At 40.9% G+C, this 18,038-nt stretch overlaps 1 long non-coding RNA gene across 3 annotated transcripts in view; it reads left to right on the top strand.

Moving 5' to 3' along the window:
* Positions 1–18,038, top strand: part of LOC124722983 — a 145,141-nt gene that overhangs the window by 114,103 nt on the left and 13,000 nt on the right. For all 3 annotated transcript variants that reach the window (XR_007006472.1, XR_007006474.1, XR_007006473.1), the window contains exon 2: positions 3,847–4,025. This is a non-coding gene — a long non-coding RNA (uncharacterized LOC124722983). The remainder of the gene's footprint in view (positions 1–3,846; positions 4,026–18,038) is intronic.

Here is an 18,038-nt window from a genome sequence, read left to right as displayed (position 1 = left end):
GCATGTACGGATGAGATTATCCCGGACCGATGTGTCACAGGGGGGTTTGCTCGACGGAGTACAGGGGAAGTGAGTCTTGGATGGATGATGAAACATGGTGTTTCACACTAGGTCCGGTGAAAGTTTGTGGTGTCGCGAGAAGTCAATGCCTAGTATAGGTTCGTCAATTTCACACACTAAGAAAGTCCACTCGAGTCTGCAGTTTGTGGAGAGTGAGGCGACGTGTGCGGTCGAACCTGAGCATTGTAGTTTAGTTGAATTCACGGCTTGCAGTGAAGTATGATGAGGGCGAATGTTCGATGATGCTAAGGACGTCGGCAGCAGCGAAATATCAGCACCTGTTTCCACTAGGAAAATGTATCCCGACAAAATGTCTTTAATGTAAAGTCGTCCGCAATTATCCGGTTGTTCCGGGACAGAACGTAGCACTGGGGGGTGCCTGTCATGTTGTGCGCAGGAGGTGGCACCCGGACCTACCTGCGATTGGCGTTTGGGAAGTAGCAGGGTGGTCTGCAGTTCTGTGCCACTGTACGGGTAGTGCAGTTGCATTTCCTGCGGAAAGTTCGTTTTCAGTGGTGGTGGCCGAGGTTCGGTGGCCGCAGCAGGTTCGGTTGCAGGAGGGGGCATGACCGTGGGCAGAGCCGGTGATGTCCCAGTTGCTTGTTTACTGCTTCATGGAGCAAGCAGAACGGACGGCACAGTACGGCCCCGGCCGCATCCAGCGGCAGGATGATGAGCCTGAACCTGGGACATGTCAGGTAGGCAGTGGCTGGCGAAATAGAGCAGTTATGCATCGTGTAGCTTGTCAGCAATTGTCATTCTTTGCTTGACAGGTTCAGGAGACCTTTGAGCCAGAACATAGCGGATGTGAGGAGATAGTTTATCTGACCAGATGGCGAGGAGACCTGTGTCAGAGAATAGATTGGCGCTGAACAGGGCACGAAGCCGTCTCCAGAGCTGGGAAGGTTTGTTGTTGCCTAGTTGCTTGATGTGGAGCACTTGCTGTATTGCTGCCTCAGTTGAGCGTGCAAGCCGATGTAGAACTGTCTTTTTGGCTAGAGTGTACCGGGTAGATGAGTCTGGGGCGTCGACCAGGTCAGCAATCAAGTCCTCCTGGTCGTGCAGGTGGGTGATGAGGCACAGAAACCAGGTTGACTCGTCAAGATTGTAATGGTTGAACACTTCGTCCATAATTTTAAACCAGGTTGTTGCTCTGTCGGGATTAAACAGTGGCAGCATTGGTAAGCATTGTAGAATGTTCGGAAGAACAGGTTGAGTTGAGTTCGTCGGGGCACTGCCTGCATCGAGCTGTTGCTGTAATATTCCAGGAGAGTGTGCCTCCAGGGGATGTGGCAATGACAGCTGTTCGGGTGGCAGCGTGAATATGACATGTTGTGGTTGAGCGCGATCCATCGCGACGCAGAAGGCCAACGCGGGTGAGACACCGTAATGTGTAGATTGCGGTTGCGGAAGCTCAACACATTGTGGGTGTGTTCAAACTGACGTGTCATGGAAGACCGACGTGGATGAGGCACCAATATGTGTCGAGAACGGTAGCGGAAGCTCAACTGGAGCCAGCGCAGGGGCGACAGGTGAGAAAATGTTCAAAGTTTGAGAATGTGTGTTAGTCTGCAGAAAGCTTGATGTATGATCAGAGCCGGGGCCACCTGTGTTGCAGGGAGGCTGCGGATATGCGGGCTGTCCAGAAGCACAGTGTGGGAAATGATGTCGAATGTGGGACAGAATGTGTGAATATTCACTGTTCATAGTTACTCCACTCAAAACGGTGTGCGGATAAGGAGAATGTCGTGGCACAAAACACTGAGGCGTAGCAGTGGGACAGAGGTGGAGGTCAGGCACAGATAACAAGTTATTGTTCCTGTTGCAGGCCGAGGTATCAAAGTAGGAAGGCATGTGCTGATGCTGAACTGAGGCAGGCACGGGCGTGGTCAGATACTGAGGAGATAGGCCTGTGAACGAAGCAATTCCAGCCATGTGGCAGGTATCCGTGTGCTACTGCATGGATTGCGGCATGGCAAACCATTGTCCTGGCGGTGGTAGGTTATCCAATGGAGCATTTGCAGAAATTGGCATTGATCCCACACTGCAAGGAGATCTGTAAGAGGTAACTGCACCGTTGATGAGGGAGGGCACATGTGGCGGGAACAAAGGCGTTTGATAGCCGGAGTCGTGCACACTCCTAACCTCACTTATTGTTGCAGGTTCGAAAACGTCCGACGAAATCGGCGTACTCGTTGATTGAGAGGCATCGTGTTGCAGTCCTGGTGGGTGTACATCACCTGCAATACGATGCATGTCGATCACGAAATCCGCCATTAGGCGCTGGGCCGAAGTCATTGTTTGAATGCTGTGTTGATGTAATACAAGCGAAAATAGCTGATGCAGAGGTCATGGACACAGTAAAATGGCGAAAACGGAAGACGTTACAACTCAGGGTCACCAGTGAGGGGGAAGTTCGGGCCAGTTACACCAAACAACACTTCCATTTTGCAGTAGTTCATTTATTCATATAAACACAAGCAATGCTCACAAAGAACTGAACATGGCCGAACAGCCCAAAGACAATGCTCAGAGTCCAAAGACAGTCTTAGCTTGGTTCAAAGATGGATGCATCGATGTTGGTGTCGACTTCATCAGCGCCACAAGCTTAACAGGGTCTTGGATACCATTTACCCTGAGAGCATTAGATTGGTACTCTTACTTCTATGTACTGAACTCATCCCATTCATAGCCTCTGCACTAAGGTTGGTAAACTACATTTTTTCCATCTGATTTAGTTGGGTGGCACTTCCTTGCAGATTGCTAGTGTGTACTGGACCAGGATTCCAATTTTGTCCTGCATCTTTCACAGATTGTTATTGTTGATTAAGTAATTAGAGTTTGCTATATGACCTAACTGAAAGTTTCTGTATTCTGGGTTGATTCTTGTCACTTTCTCTTCCAAATATCACAGAGTCTTCCTTGAGTTGCTTGCTGGACCAACACTGAGCAACTGAAGTGGACTTTAAGGCATATTAGAATGGTTCAGCTGCCAAGAACATTGTCTGCAAAAGGCAAAGGTTCTGATTCAAGTCCTGGTCCAGCAGAAATTGCAACCTGTCAAGATGTTCTGTTAACTGTTGTGCAACTAATTATGGTCTTTACTTAGTGTTCTATAAACAGTTCCCATTTTATTTGTTCCAGTGGCTTTTTTTCTCAATTTTTTGTTTTCTTAATTGTGTTGGACACAGATCTGGCTATTCCTGTTCTATTGCTGCCTAAACAATGCAATATCCTTCTCAATCCGCATTTTTGGATGTTGCTAATTTTTCAATTTTTCACTGTACTTTTGTGTATTGTCACAGAACATGGGATTGATGTTATAGTTTCTCAGATACAAGTTAATCTTTGTACCTCCCTAGCATAAACATAATTTCAACCTGAAACTTCAACATCAAACTTAATTAATATGCATCTGATGCAATTATGTTATGTGTGATTGAAAAGAATGATTTAGAATTTAGTGTCTTGTTGATGGCCACTTGTGTAATGGAGTGCAACATGTCTCTCGCATCTTTTCCATGTGCTCTGCTGACTGCAGATTTCATAATGTAATTATTTCATCTTAGATTTACATATATTCTTTTCAGTGACTTAATGGTGCTTTTTGGTGTGTGATTGTTTTCATAACAGTAAGTAAATGTTTCACATATACTCTGTTCATAAATATTTATGATATTGTATAAATAATTCATAGCATATTGTTCAAGTGTTGAGAATCTTTAAGAGGCAATACATTTTGTTAAACTGTTGTGTACAAAGCTGATTATTAGTTTTATTATTCAGATGCAGTCTGTGTGCATCGTGGGGGCTGGGGCTGCTGGTTTGTGTGCAGCAAGACTTCTGAGTCCAACTCCTCACTTCAAGGTAGTGGTTTTTGAGCAGTCTGCAACACTTAGTGGCACTTGGCACTACAATGACAACCCAACTGTGGATCCACATTCCAGAATGTACTGCAACCTAAGGTAAGGTAATAATTTTAGAAATCTTTGGGAACAAGAACATCTTGTATATTAGATTACTATAAATTTTGTTGTACTGCATATTACCTTCATTAATAATAACTTGCTTTGATTAATAAGAAGTGGAATCTTCCACATTAAATACCTGAAATTTCCTGTAACTTCTTGTTGTGATGAAGTTGACATTGACTTGGCAACTTACAATCAGTTGTTTTAGTTATTACTGAAGAGAGGAACAGATTTTTGTTTCTTTCTCTAGTTTATCCACTTAAATGGCCTGGTCTTCATCCTTCATTCTTAGCTACTATTCTGCAGAACTCTCTTGTTCACTTCCTTTAACTCCCAAAACCCAATAATCTTTGGATTTACCTTATGTAACATCTTACTTGTCCTACTGTAAAATCTTCTCAAGTTTTTAATTGCATCAATTTACAGTGAGCCTGCGATGCTTCAGAAGGAATGTGTACTATCTTTCCATCTTCTTACTGTTTGCCCATGTCTCACAGTATGTCTATACTACTTTATAAGACAAGTCACAGTTTAGTGTAATTACCAAAAATCTTGGGAAGTTCTTGACAAATTTACTTCTTATATTTACTTGTTACTCTGATAAATGTGGGGATTATGCATTTTTTAAATACAGTGTGTAGAAAAACAATTTGACGAAAAGTATAGGACAGAAAGGTAGCATCAAATGAAGGAATTAGAGTATAGGAGCTAGGTGTTGCAGGTGAATATTTACATCACTATGGCTGCATGAAATTGGTGGTTAGTTTTAGCATTTACTACAATATACTTGTGTTAATTAAGTAGTGGTATGTCTGTGTTCAAGAGCCTACTCATTTTTCATTTACTTTGACATTTTCAAGACATACTGAATGATGAAATGTGGACATATTGTTTACATTACTAAAGAAGTTCTGTATGGTACATCAGTTAAGTGCAATATATGTATATGTGATGCTTTAATTTTTTCTTGTTCTCATAGCAATAGTGTTGGTTGATCCAAACATTTTGTTTAAATATACATTTCATGAGAAACATTTCATTTCGAGTATAGATGACCATGTGTCAGATTTCAGTTATGTTCCTGTAGTATTGAAAATATGCAGCTGTCACCCCCAGTTCCTATACTCAGATTACTTTGTATGATGCTGTCTTTCTGTCCTACACTTTTGGACAAATTGTTTTTCCACATCCTGTACCCCCCCCCCCCCCCCCACTCTCTCTCTCTCTCTCTCTCTCTCTCTCTCTTTAACAAAAAAAACCTCAAGAAGTTCTGGATCAATTTAATTCAAATTTTTGCACAATATTCTAATAATGATTTGGAAAGACATAGGATGAATTTTTTATACATATAATGTATTAATATCTCTACATTGTATAAAGGGGAAACATCATTAGTGAAAATCTCAAAAAATTCTTGACCAATTTACTTCAGATTTTTACACAGTAGTCTGATAAACATTTGGACAAACAATCAATTCCCAATTTTTATACTATATTTTTCTAAACATTTGGACGAACTTTTTTAGATATGTATTGTATATAAATATATACATGTAGTATTTGAGGAGGAAACATTGTTAGCAAAAGTTCTTCACATATTTACTTCAAACTTTCACATGCTACTCTAACAAAATATGGGCAGCCACAGACTGTATATTTTTTAAAAATATATATAGTGTATAAATATAGAGGCCTATTACAAATGATTGAAGGGATTTCATAAATTCACTGTAGCTCCATTCATTGACATATGGTCACGACACACTACAGATACGTAGAAAAACTCATAAAGTTTTGTTCGACTGAAGCCGCACTTCAGGTTTCTGCCGCCAGAGCGCTCGAGAGCGCAGTGAGACAAAATGGCGACAGGAGCCGAGAAAGCGTATGTCGTGCTTGAAATGCACTCACATCAGTCAGTCGTAACAGTGCAATGACACTTCAGGACGAAGTTCAACAAAGATCCACCAACTGCTAACTCCATTCAGCGATGGTATGCGCAGTTTAAAGCTTCTGGATGCCTCTGTAAGGGGAAATCAATGGGTCGGCCTGCAGTGAGCGAAGAAACGGTTGAACGCGTGCGTGCAAGTTTCACGCATAGTGATGTGAAAGATTCAGTGTTTAAACCTCCTCTACCAAGAAACGTGCCAGAACTGTGAGCTCGCATCAACAATGCTTTCGAACTCATTGATGGGGACATGCTGCGCCGAGTGTGAGAGGAACTTGATTATTGGCTTGATGTCTGCCGAATCACTAAAGGGGCACATATCGAACATTTGTGAATGCCTAAAAAAACTTTTTGAGTTTTTGTATGTGTGTGCAAAGCATTGTGAAAATATCTCAAATAATAAAGTTATTGTAGAGCTGTGAAATCGCTTCAATCATTTGTAATAACCCTGTATATTTATCATAGAGTAGGCAAACATTGTTGGCAAAGAACTTGAAAAGTTCTTGAATGATTTACTTAAAATTTTTGCACAATACTTTAATAAACATTTGGATGGACATGTGTTATATATTTCTTAAACAACATTGTACAAGTTTTCTCTTAAATCTGACTGCAAGGAAAAAGAATGCTGCACTGTGAGAATGTGTGTCATAGCTTTGTTCTCACAGTCAATTTTTATTATGATATCAAGGCATTCGAACCATTAGACACATTGTTTCTCCTACATACAGGGTGAGGCATTTAGAACTGTTTGTCAGAATATTTGGTGAAATATACATTAGGTGAAAAAAAAGTGGTAATAAATGTTGTTTGCCTTGAAGAGGGACATCCATTAACATAAAACTCGACACCCTGCACCATACCTGGACGCTGGAGGGAGAGTGACTTTGAAATCTTAAATAGGAACCCCTATTTTTTATGGCAGATTTGAATTTTCCATGAAAAAATATGTAAATTTTATATGAAACATTTCTTTCTTTTCATGACAGATGGCGTTGTGATGGAAATGAGGTGACAATTGTTGCAAAACGGTACTATCTCAAACAAATACACATCTGATTAAGACAATTGAAGTACTTTTTTGATATTTTTGATAATGATATCATATACACCTCCCACAACTGAATGAAGCACAGACCATGATCATGCCTGAGTCCGTGGTCAGACTGTGCATGTTACTTCAATGATTCGGACCGACACATCTTGTCGCAATTGTTCCATAATGTTAAAAATTGTAGAGAAGGTCAATATCATTGCTGCATACTTTGAGGCTCAAATAAATGTTGACAAAGCTCGTCGAAGGTATTCAGCTCTGTTCCCTGATAGGAATGTTCCGTCTGCAATGATGTTTGGCAGTATTGTCCACACGGTTACTGAAATGGGAAGTGTTAAACCGAGAGAAAGTGTCCAACAGTGGCCCGTGACAAATCAAAATAATGCATTAAATGTTTTAGCTGTAATTGCTGCAAATCCTCACATTATTTCATGGCAAATGACATGGGTTCAGGAATTTTGCAAAGAAGTTTTCTATGCTTACGGCATGCACACAAATGGCATCCATTTCATTTATCACTACATCAATAACTGCATGGTGATGATTTTCACAATTGCCTGAATTTCTGCCCCTGGATACAGGAACAACCAGTAGTCAATGACAATTTCATTTCACCGATACTTTTCTGCGATAAATCAAATTTTATGAATTGTGGTCAGGTGAATCAACATAATATGCATTATTGGTCAGTGGAGAATTCCCATTGGGTAAGGCAAGTTGAATATCAATGCCGATGGAGTCCTGAGACATGGCCCACGCGTTCACCTGATTTAACTTCTGCCAATTTTTTCCTGTAGGGATGGCTAAAAGAGATAGTTTACATGGATGTACCAACAACCCCCGAAGTATGTGGCAGCATATTTGCAATGAATTTGCAAACATTAGTGCAGACACACTGATACATGTCAGATTGTCATTCAGGCACAGAGTTGCAATGTGCATTGGAAACAACTGTCAACATTTTGAACATTTGCTGCACTGAAATACTTGTGAGAGTCAAGGGGACTCACAGTAATCAAGCACCCGAGATAGTGAGAGGCAAGGGGACTCACCAAAGTCAAGCACCCCAAAGGAAACACATTACAACTATGTCTACATTGTCATTCCTGGGTAACACTAAATATAACTTAAGAATACATTGCAGGAGGGTAGATTGTGTCACATGATAGCATTTTCCCAAGTATCAAATAATGTACTTTGATTTTCTTAATCGGATGTGTATTTTTGTGAAATATTATCATTTTGCAACAATTGTCACCCCATATTCATGTGTATCGATTACGGCACCATCTATAATGAAATGAAATAAATGTTTCATACAGAAGTTATATACACAATGTGATTAAAAGTATCCAGATACTTGACTGTAAATGACTTACAAGTTCATGGCACCCTCCATCAGTAATGCTGGAATTCAATATGGTGTCGGCCCACCCTTAGCCTTGATGACAGCTTCCACTCTCGCAAGCATACATTCAGTCAGGTGCTGGAAGGTTTCTTGGGGGAATGGCAGCCCATTCTTCATGGGGTGCTGTACTGAGGAGATATATCAGTGTCACTCAGTGAGGCCTGGCACGAAGTCAGCATTCCAAAACATTCGAAAGGTGTTCTGTAGAATTCAGGTCAGGACACTGTGCAGGCCAGTCCATTACAGGGATGTTATTGTTGTGTAACCACTCCGCCACAGGCCGTGCATTATGGACAGGTGCTCGATCTTGCTGAAAGATGCAATCGCCATCCCTAAATTGCTCTTCAACAGCGGGAAGCAAGAAGGTACTTAAAACATCAATGTAGGTCTGTGCTGTGACAGTGCCATTCAAAACAGCAAGGGGTGCAGGCCCCTTCCATGAAAAACATGACCACACCATACAATCACCGTCTCCGAATTTTACTGTTGGCACTACACACGCTGGCAGATGACATTCACAGGACATTCGCCATACCCACACCCTGCCAATGGGTCGCCACATTATGTACCATGATTTGTCAGTCCACACAACATTTTCCCACTGTTCATTCTTCCAATGTTTACACTCCTTACTCCGAGCGAGGTGTCATTTGGCATTTACCAGTGTGACGCATGGCTTATGAGCAGCCTCTCGACCATGAAATCCAAGTTTTCTCACCTTCTGCCTATCTGACATAGCACTTGCAGTGTATCCTGATGTAGTTTGGAATTCCTGTGTGATGGTCTGGATAGATGTCTGCCTATTACGCATTACGACCCTCTTAAACTGTTGACGGTCTCTGTCAGTCAACAAATGAGGTCAGCCTGTACCCTTTTGTGCTTTTACGTGTCCTTTCACATTTCCACTTCACTATCACATTGGAAACAGTGGACCTAGGGATGTTTAGGAGTGTGGAAAACTCACATACAGACGTATAACACTAGTGACATCCAATCGCCTGACCACGTTCGAAGTCCATGAGTTCCATGGAGCACCCCATTCTGCTCTTTCATGATGTCTAATGAATACTGAGGTCACTGATTTGGAGTACCTGGCAGTAGGTGGCAGCACAATGAACCTAATGTGAAAAATGTCTCTTTTTGAGGGTGTCGAGATACTTTTGAACACACAGTCTATTTTTTCATGGACAATTCAAATCTGTAATAAAAAATAGGGGTTCCTATTTAAGATTTCAAAGTTAACCCTGCCTCCCACTCCCGGGGGTGGTGCAGGGGCAGTCAAGTGTTATGTTAATGGCTGTCCCTCTTCAAGGTGAGCAACATTTACTACACTTTTTCTTTTTAATGATTTCTTGAAGCCTTCAACTTTCATTTTCTTTACTTCCTGTACAATTGTTCAATTTTGGCCTTAGGTCATTTTCAAGTATTTTATGGATGATTTTTTGGTAACAGATTATGTCATATAAATCTTTGCTCCTATGACATCATGTTATGCTCATAAATTAGTTTGAGGTGTTCACACTATTTTTTTTTTTTTTTTTTTTGTACAGTCATACAGGAAATAAAGAAAATGGCAGCTGAGGGCTTCAAGAAAGCATTAAAGAAACTCATCGCAGCTGTGGGTCCTATTGCATTGAAAATTATAATTTAATACACTTATGTATTTTGGCAAATATTCTGACAAACAGTTTTAAATTCCTCACCCTGTGTGTTCTTTCTCCTTATATATAATTTTAAACAAATTTTGCATCCACAACAATGTGCTCCATCATTTTATTCCTTGCAGTTGGTATTAGCAGAAAATGGGAAACTTCTACATATGACTTATCGGATTATAATTAGAATACTAATATGGATCTGAATCGTTCAAAACTTTGTTATTCTACCCATTCACAGATTAAAACCATGCAAAATACTGTCATTGTAGGTGCTATCCCCACAGATTCAGCAGAAAGAAAGGTCTCTCTCATGGCCCATATACCAATGATCCCAACTGCTTTACCCATTCATTTTAAGTGACTTCACTTTCCATTCCAGATTTCCTTTGCAAAACACCAATAAACAATACTCACTCTCAGAGAGAAGGGGAAGAGGAGATAGACAGAGGGGGTGGGGGGAAGAGCAAATGAACATAGAAAGAAGGAAGGAGGAGAATGACAGAAAGAGGGAGGAAGAGGAGAATGACAGAGAAACTTCCCGTGAGGGACACTGCAGGAGCCTCCACGAAGATTGTGTTCACCACTCGAACAACAAGCAATCGGGCGTCCCCTGGAAACGACCTAGTCGGCCAATCCTGCAAACACCGGAGCACCAAAACCAAAGATGACAAAACAACTCTCCAAAGAGACTCAAAAAAGGCCTTTATCAAGACCATCACTAATGACAACTTCCTGCAATATTGAAGGCTTATCTGTAAACAAAGAAATTTTATTACCTGACATGTGCAAATGAAACAACTGTGATGTTTTAGTGTTACAAGAAACACACAGAGCACCAACTAGCCATAGACCAAAAATACAGGGCATGAAATTAGTTCTTGAGAGACCACACGAAAGGTACGGAAGTGCTATATTTGTGAAACCGAACTTAGACGTACGCTCCTGTGCTATGACCTGCGAAGAAAACATAGAAATTTTAACTATTGAGCTACATTCATGTACTGTAACATCCGTGTACAAACCACCCGGTGCGAGGTTCAAATTTACGGAGCCTGGAAATTTCCATTCAAAAAACATGAAAGTTGTACTGGGAGGTTTTAACTGTCACGGTCTCACATGGGGTTATAAAGAGACAAATGACGATGGCGAAATGCTGGAGACCTGGGCAGACCAGACTAAACTGAAATTGATACATGACCCAAAGTTGCCTGCATCATTCAACAGCGGAAGATGGAAACGAGGATATAATCCAGATAACATCTTTGTCTCCGAAAAGGTATCCCTGCAAACTGTAAAGCAAATCGAGGACCCAATTCCAAGATCGCAACACAGAGTAATAACTTGCTGCATTACTGCAGTAATCAAATCAGATGTAATGCCCTTCAAGAGACGCTTCAATTTCAAAAAAGCTCATTGGGAACTTTTCACAGAGGACCTTGATAAGGAGATCCTGGAAATTTAACCAGAGATACAAACATATGAAACTTTTATAGACCTTGTCAAGAAAATCTCTCGTCGGCGCATACCTAGAATGTGCCGCACCCAGTATATCGCTGGACTCAATGGTAGCAGCAAGGAAGCTCTGAAAAAGTATGAAGAACTGTACAATAAGGACCCCTTCTCAGAGGAAACGATCCAGGCAGGTGAGGTACTGATGTCTGGTATCTCCGAAGCGAGAAAGGAAAAGTGGTGCAACCTTCTACAAGAGACGGACATGAAGCACAGCAGTAGGAAGGCATGGAAACTGGTCAAAAGTCTCAACAACGACCCAACAGAACCACAACCAAATTACAGTGAAGTTACACCTGATCAGATAGCTCACCAACTACTCATGAACAGAAAAACTAAAAGGAAGATCAGGAATGGCAAAATTAAAAGAAAATTGAACGAGGAGATTAGCTTCCTAGCTCACCCGTTCTCCATTCAGGAGCTACAAGATGCCATCAAAGATTTGAAAAACAATAAGGCCACTGGCCTCGACGATCTGAGATCTGAGCAAATTAAACATTTTGGACCGGGAGTACAAGCATGGATCCTAGAGCTAATGAATAACTGTATTACAACAATGCAAATTCCTAAACCGTGGAGGAAAGCCCGGGTTATTGCGTTACTAAAACCAGGGAAAGACCCAGCTGAAGCTAAAAATTTCCGGCCTGTCTCACTGCTTTGTCATTTATTTAAAGTGTTGGAGCGAATGATCCTCAAACGCATAGCTGATTATGTGGACAAAGCCCTCATTAACGAACAAGCTGGATTCCGACCAGGAAAATCATGCTGTGGCCAAATCCTGAATCTCACACAGTACATCGAAGACGGCTATCAGAGAGGAGAAGTAACTGGGGTCGCATTCCTGGATCTCAGTGCTGCATATGACACAGTTAACCATAAGTTGCTTACCCAGAAAGTGTATAATGTCACTAAGGACTACACCCTTTCTATGTTCGTGCAATGTATGCTACAGAACAGACGCTACTATGTAAGCTTACAATCTAAAAACAGCCGATGGAGGACACAGAAAAATGGACTTGCACAGGGCAGTGTCTTGGCTCCAATATTATTTAACATCTATACCAATGATCTTCCCATCAGCCACCAGACACGAATGTTCACATATGCTGATGATGCAGCAGTGGCCACTCAGGATAAAACCTTCAAACAAGTGGAGGAGAATCTGACAGGAGCCTTAACAGAACTTGCTACCTATTACGACAGCAATAATCTCAAACCAAACCCCAGTAAATCACAAGTATCCGCCTTCCATCTTAGGAGCAAACAAGCCAAACGGAAACTCCGAGTCATGTGGCAAGGGGAAGAGCTGAAACATACAAACAGCCCAAAATACCTGGGAGTAACATTGGACTGAGCACTTACTTTTAAGCAGCACTGTCACAACACTAACAAAAAGGTCTGTGCCAGGAACAACATACTGCGGAAGCTAACAGGTTCATCGTGGGGAGCTCAACCACATGTTTTGCGCACCACAGGTCTGGTGCTGAGTATCTCAGCTGCGGAATATGCGGCGCCAGTTTGGAGGAACTCTGCCCACGCTAAGCAAGTTGACGTCGCCGTAAACGAAACCATACGTATTGCCACAGGATGCCTCAAACCAACTCCCACAGGCATCATTTACCCCATCACAGGCATAACACCACCCACTATCCGCAGACAAGTAGCCGCCGAGATCGAAAGAACAAAACAAAAGAATGATCCTCGACACCCGATGTATATGCACCGAAAACAACGTGTCCGGCTGAAATCCCGCAGGAGTTTCATGGAAACTACTGAAGAGCTCGCCACCAAGCCCATCGCAAGGCGACTATCTCTCTGGAAAGAAATGGTGCCACTCTCCAATATGGAACTACTTGAGGAGGGATCTGCAGGATTTCAACTACCTTTTACAACTTGGAGGTTATTAAACCGGCTGCACACTGGAGTAACTGGGTGCAAATCAAACCTATTTAAATGGGGTTACAGTGGTAGCGATAGGTGTGAATGCGGAGCAATACAGGACTTGGACCACCTACTGATCTGCCCAGACATGTCTATAACATGCACTAAAGATGATATTTTGAAAGTCAATGACAAAGCAATCTACGTTGCTAATTACTGGGAAGGGAAGATATAATTGGTGCATCCGGACACGGAAGAAGAAGAAGAACAGAGAAAGAGAGAGAGGAGTAGCTGATCTGATGGTCAAAGAAAGTGGGGGGAGGAGGAGGAGGTGGACAAAGAAAGGGGGGAGGAGGAGATCAACAGAGAAGGGGAAGGAGACAGATGTACATCCAATTCCCATCCATCGGTCGATCGATCGATCCATCCATCCATCCATCCATCCATCCATCCATCCATCCATTCATCCATCACATTATGTGGATCCCATCAAGGTGGAGAACATTAAGGGATGTTCAGTCTTTGACTCTAGATGATCAGATAATTTGTGAGAGTTGTTAGTTACAGTCTGTTTACAAGAAGAAAAATTAATTTCTTGGGGCCAGGAGGGGGGAAGCAGAGGAAGCAAGCTTGGCCCACCAACTCCCAGCATATTAGCTGCCAAGGCATGATGGGTAGTGTGGGGGCAGTAATTTGTGCTTAGATCATGCAGTGCAACACACTTGCATTCGAATAAAATTTATGCTTCAAGTGGTGATGACAGTGTTATCTGTTAGCTGCCACCATAACAGCTGTGAACTGCTACATATTGCGCTTACACAAAAGTAAAAATTGAGAAAGGGGCATAATAAAAGCTTACAGGATTCATGAAATCAGAATTGTTAATTTCAATTTCATCTTGAATGATGGTGCTTGTTGCTACTAATTCCATATCAGTTTTCATAGACAAATCAAAATTAAAAAGAACCAGTAGTAAAGCTTATATTGTGGCAATAAATAGAGAAAGAGTAAAATTTTGAACATTTCTTACCTATTTAATGCTGAATTGTATGTACAGTAAATCACTCAGAATGAGTCTCATTATATTCTTTGTCTGTGCATGATTCATTATCATTGTTATTGTCTGATTCAGTAGTATTAATAATGATTTCATCAGTTGTGAGTTCAACAACACTGTCACACCTCTAGCAATCTTCTTACAGTTGTTGGACCCTTCTGCTATAGCCTTCTGATTCCCAGTCATCAGCAGTTACTGACAGAATGGTTTGTAAACAGACTGTCTTTTGACATGTCCACTGAAATGTTACCCTCCCTAAACAACCATTTTACTTTTGCCCATACCTGTTCTACTGCACTCAAAGCACAATTATAGGGTGACAAGCAGACAACCATGTGGTCTCTCTCTTTTTTCCATTTAGTTAGTCACATACATTTATTTAGCAGGGCTCTGTTCTTGAATTAAAATGAACAGAGTCTGCTTCCTTATGTTCTCGTTACATGCAACATGCCATTCCAATAGCCTCACTTTGCTGTGTTACTGTGTGGGTGTTTTATCCTCCTGCTTGTTACAGCATGGAGCATTGGCCTTCACAGTGACTGACTTTGGAGGAAGATTTGGGAGAACCATGTTGGTAAATTACCTTTCAAAATTTCCAGAATTGATTTGATCATCACCTTTTGTGGAGTTAGTCCAGAATTTTAATTGGGCTTTCCTGACAAATCCCTTTCTCAATCCAAAACTTCCAGTAATAAATTCTTTAGAAGAGCTTCCCCATCCCATAAAACTGACACTGTCACCATTCTGCCAACATTTACCAACCGTCATATTACTGTCTAATCAGGTTTCATCCAGATAGAATGTTTCTGTGCCTACTTCCATAATATATTTCATTTCTACAATGAAACCAACCACCAATCAAGAATGTCTCCATGCTCTAGCCATAAAGATCTCTTATTCTGCACTTTTGTCCATGTGAATTCCATGGACAACAAAATATTCCACAGAGATGTGACACCTCAAGTCCAGCCAATCTTTTTCTCGAGCATTGCTCGAAGTTACCGCAGAGTGGGACCAGTGAAAAGAGAATTTAAAAAAATGTCAGGAAATAGGACTGCATTCTATGCAGAATGTATAGTTACAGGTAACAAGGAGAAGTTCCCAGGGGAAGGATCGACCTTTTAAGCCACCTGTGTCGTAATTTTGTGTATGGTCCCAGATATCACACTATGCAACCACAATTAACTGAATAAAAATAACGATGACAGCTATTTCTATTATGATGTTAAAAAACTGACATGTGACAGGGCACATGCTTATTAGCTTCAGCATATCATCTAAGTATTTTAACTACTACACAATATGGGAGTTTCTAAAAAATCTACTTTGTTATTGCAGCCTTAACTACCTACTTGATGACAAGAAGTTCTTTTACACATACAAACAACATTGCCACTTTAAAGTAATGCAGACAAAGGGGAAGGCAGTTTAAAAGCACTGTTGAACTGAAAAATTTAAACTAAAATTTACGATTTTTTGCCAGAAATTTCTGCTAATTTTCCCAGGATTATCTTTACAAAATCTGCACATTGTTCTCACAGACCTGAAGCTTGCCCCAGTGCACATCACTATTCATCTTGTCAGCTGAGAGAACTGGTGGAGCACCTCTTTATTTTTTCTCCTCTGCTCATAGCATGCAGAAACATTATTAATTATTTTTCTTGCTCCACTCTGTAATGTACTGCCCCTTGTCCTTCTCTGAGGAATGGAAGGAGTATCTGGCATTGCCTGTGATGAGCCAAGAACTACATTGTCTCTCATCAAGAGACGTATTACTTTACTATGTGACACAACACAGCACAACGGTCAGTGCACAGTGGCTGCATATACAAAGTTCTGTATTAGATTACTGTGGTTGGTAGTGGCTGGATGCAACACGAGTGGTTGTAAGTTGACCAACTTCTACCCACTTCTGCTGATTCAGAACTAGTGAGTCCTCATTTTTCTCTTTGTGAACAAACTGTAAGTAAGTTGTTCATGTCTTTAAATTTATAGTGAGTCCACATTTAACTTTTTGTGTTAGATCATAGCTTGTTTAAGACCTCTGTAGCAATGTACATGGCTCCACTCTGAACCGTAGACAAGAAGGTGCAAAATCTACATGAAAATTATTTTCATGTGCAGTGATTGTGCAAATCACAAATTGCCTGAAACTGGTTTTTATCATGAGCAAACAAAATCATTAATGAGCAAATGTACTATCTAACCTGCAAATATGAGTTCGCATGTCAGAACTATCAAGTGTCCACATCAACATCTACGTCACTACTCTGTAATTCACACTTTTGCTTGGCTGAGGGTTCATTGACCATCTTCAGGCTATTTTTCTACCATTCCACTCTTGAATGGTGTGCAAGAAAAATGAACACTTAAATCTTTCTGTGCAAACTCTGATTTCTCTTATTTGATCACAATGATCATTTGTCCCTACATAAGTGGGCATCAGTAAAATATTTTCACACTTGGAGGTGAAAACTGGTGATTAAAATTTTTTGAAAGGATCTCACTGAAATGAAAAATGCCTTTGTGGAACATATCTTACCTGTGATTTCTTTACTGCCTTCAGTAATGAGTCATCAAATGTCAGTCCTCTTGCTATAATCTGGTGTTATGAATAGTTCCTAAATAATGGACTCAACACAGTATTTGGTTAACATGGCTGCTTCTCACATTTGTTGTCACTCATGCTCACGTGAGACAGGGGAGTCCTGACTGTTTAACATCATAAAGATGGTTTTGATAGCATAGGTACTGAGGACAGTAGAATTTCAGATGGCTGGTAGCAACACTGGTGATTGCATGAACGCATATAGAAACGAAAACATATATATGTTAATTGTGTATATTCCAGCCATAAACTTTTTACACATAGTTGTTTTTATGATGGTTTCCAAGCACAGACTTTCATGCACGTTATTACATGAGGTGCTTGAATCCTGTCTGTGGGCCCTAAAGTGCTTTACCAAAAATAGATGTCAACATTGTAGCTGACTGACATATAGATGTTGACATGTTGTTAGCTTATTGCAGACTGAGGATTCACCATTTGAAGGGAATATATAAAGACTGGTGTATGAATATTTTGTGGATTCAGTAACTACATTTTAGTTTATAATACTGCAAGGATCATATGTAGGAGTGATACCAACCTACTGAGTCCAAAAATAATTTTATTTAACTGTATGCTAAATAATTAGAAAGGTATTAAAGTTCAATGCACTACTTGGTTGCTGCAGTGCACAACTACACAGTGAACTACTGGGTTTCATGTAAAAATCTTACTGTCATAATTACTCTAATGTAATCAAATATTTAATTATATATATCTTACCTGTGATTTCTTTACTGGCTTCAGTAGTGAGTCATCAAATGTCATGTCTGCTTGTGTCTGTATATGTGTGGATGGATATGTGTGTGTGTGTGCGAGGGTATACCCGTCCTTTTTTCCCCCTAAGGGAAGTCTTTCCGCTCCCGGGATTGGAATGACTCCTTACC

Source organism: Schistocerca piceifrons, chromosome X (assembly GCF_021461385.2).
Source record: "Schistocerca piceifrons isolate TAMUIC-IGC-003096 chromosome X, iqSchPice1.1, whole genome shotgun sequence".
Taxonomy (NCBI): Eukaryota; Metazoa; Arthropoda; class Insecta; order Orthoptera; family Acrididae; genus Schistocerca; species Schistocerca piceifrons.
Note: the sequence above shows the minus strand (reverse complement) of the source record. Positions and strands in the feature narration are given on the sequence as shown.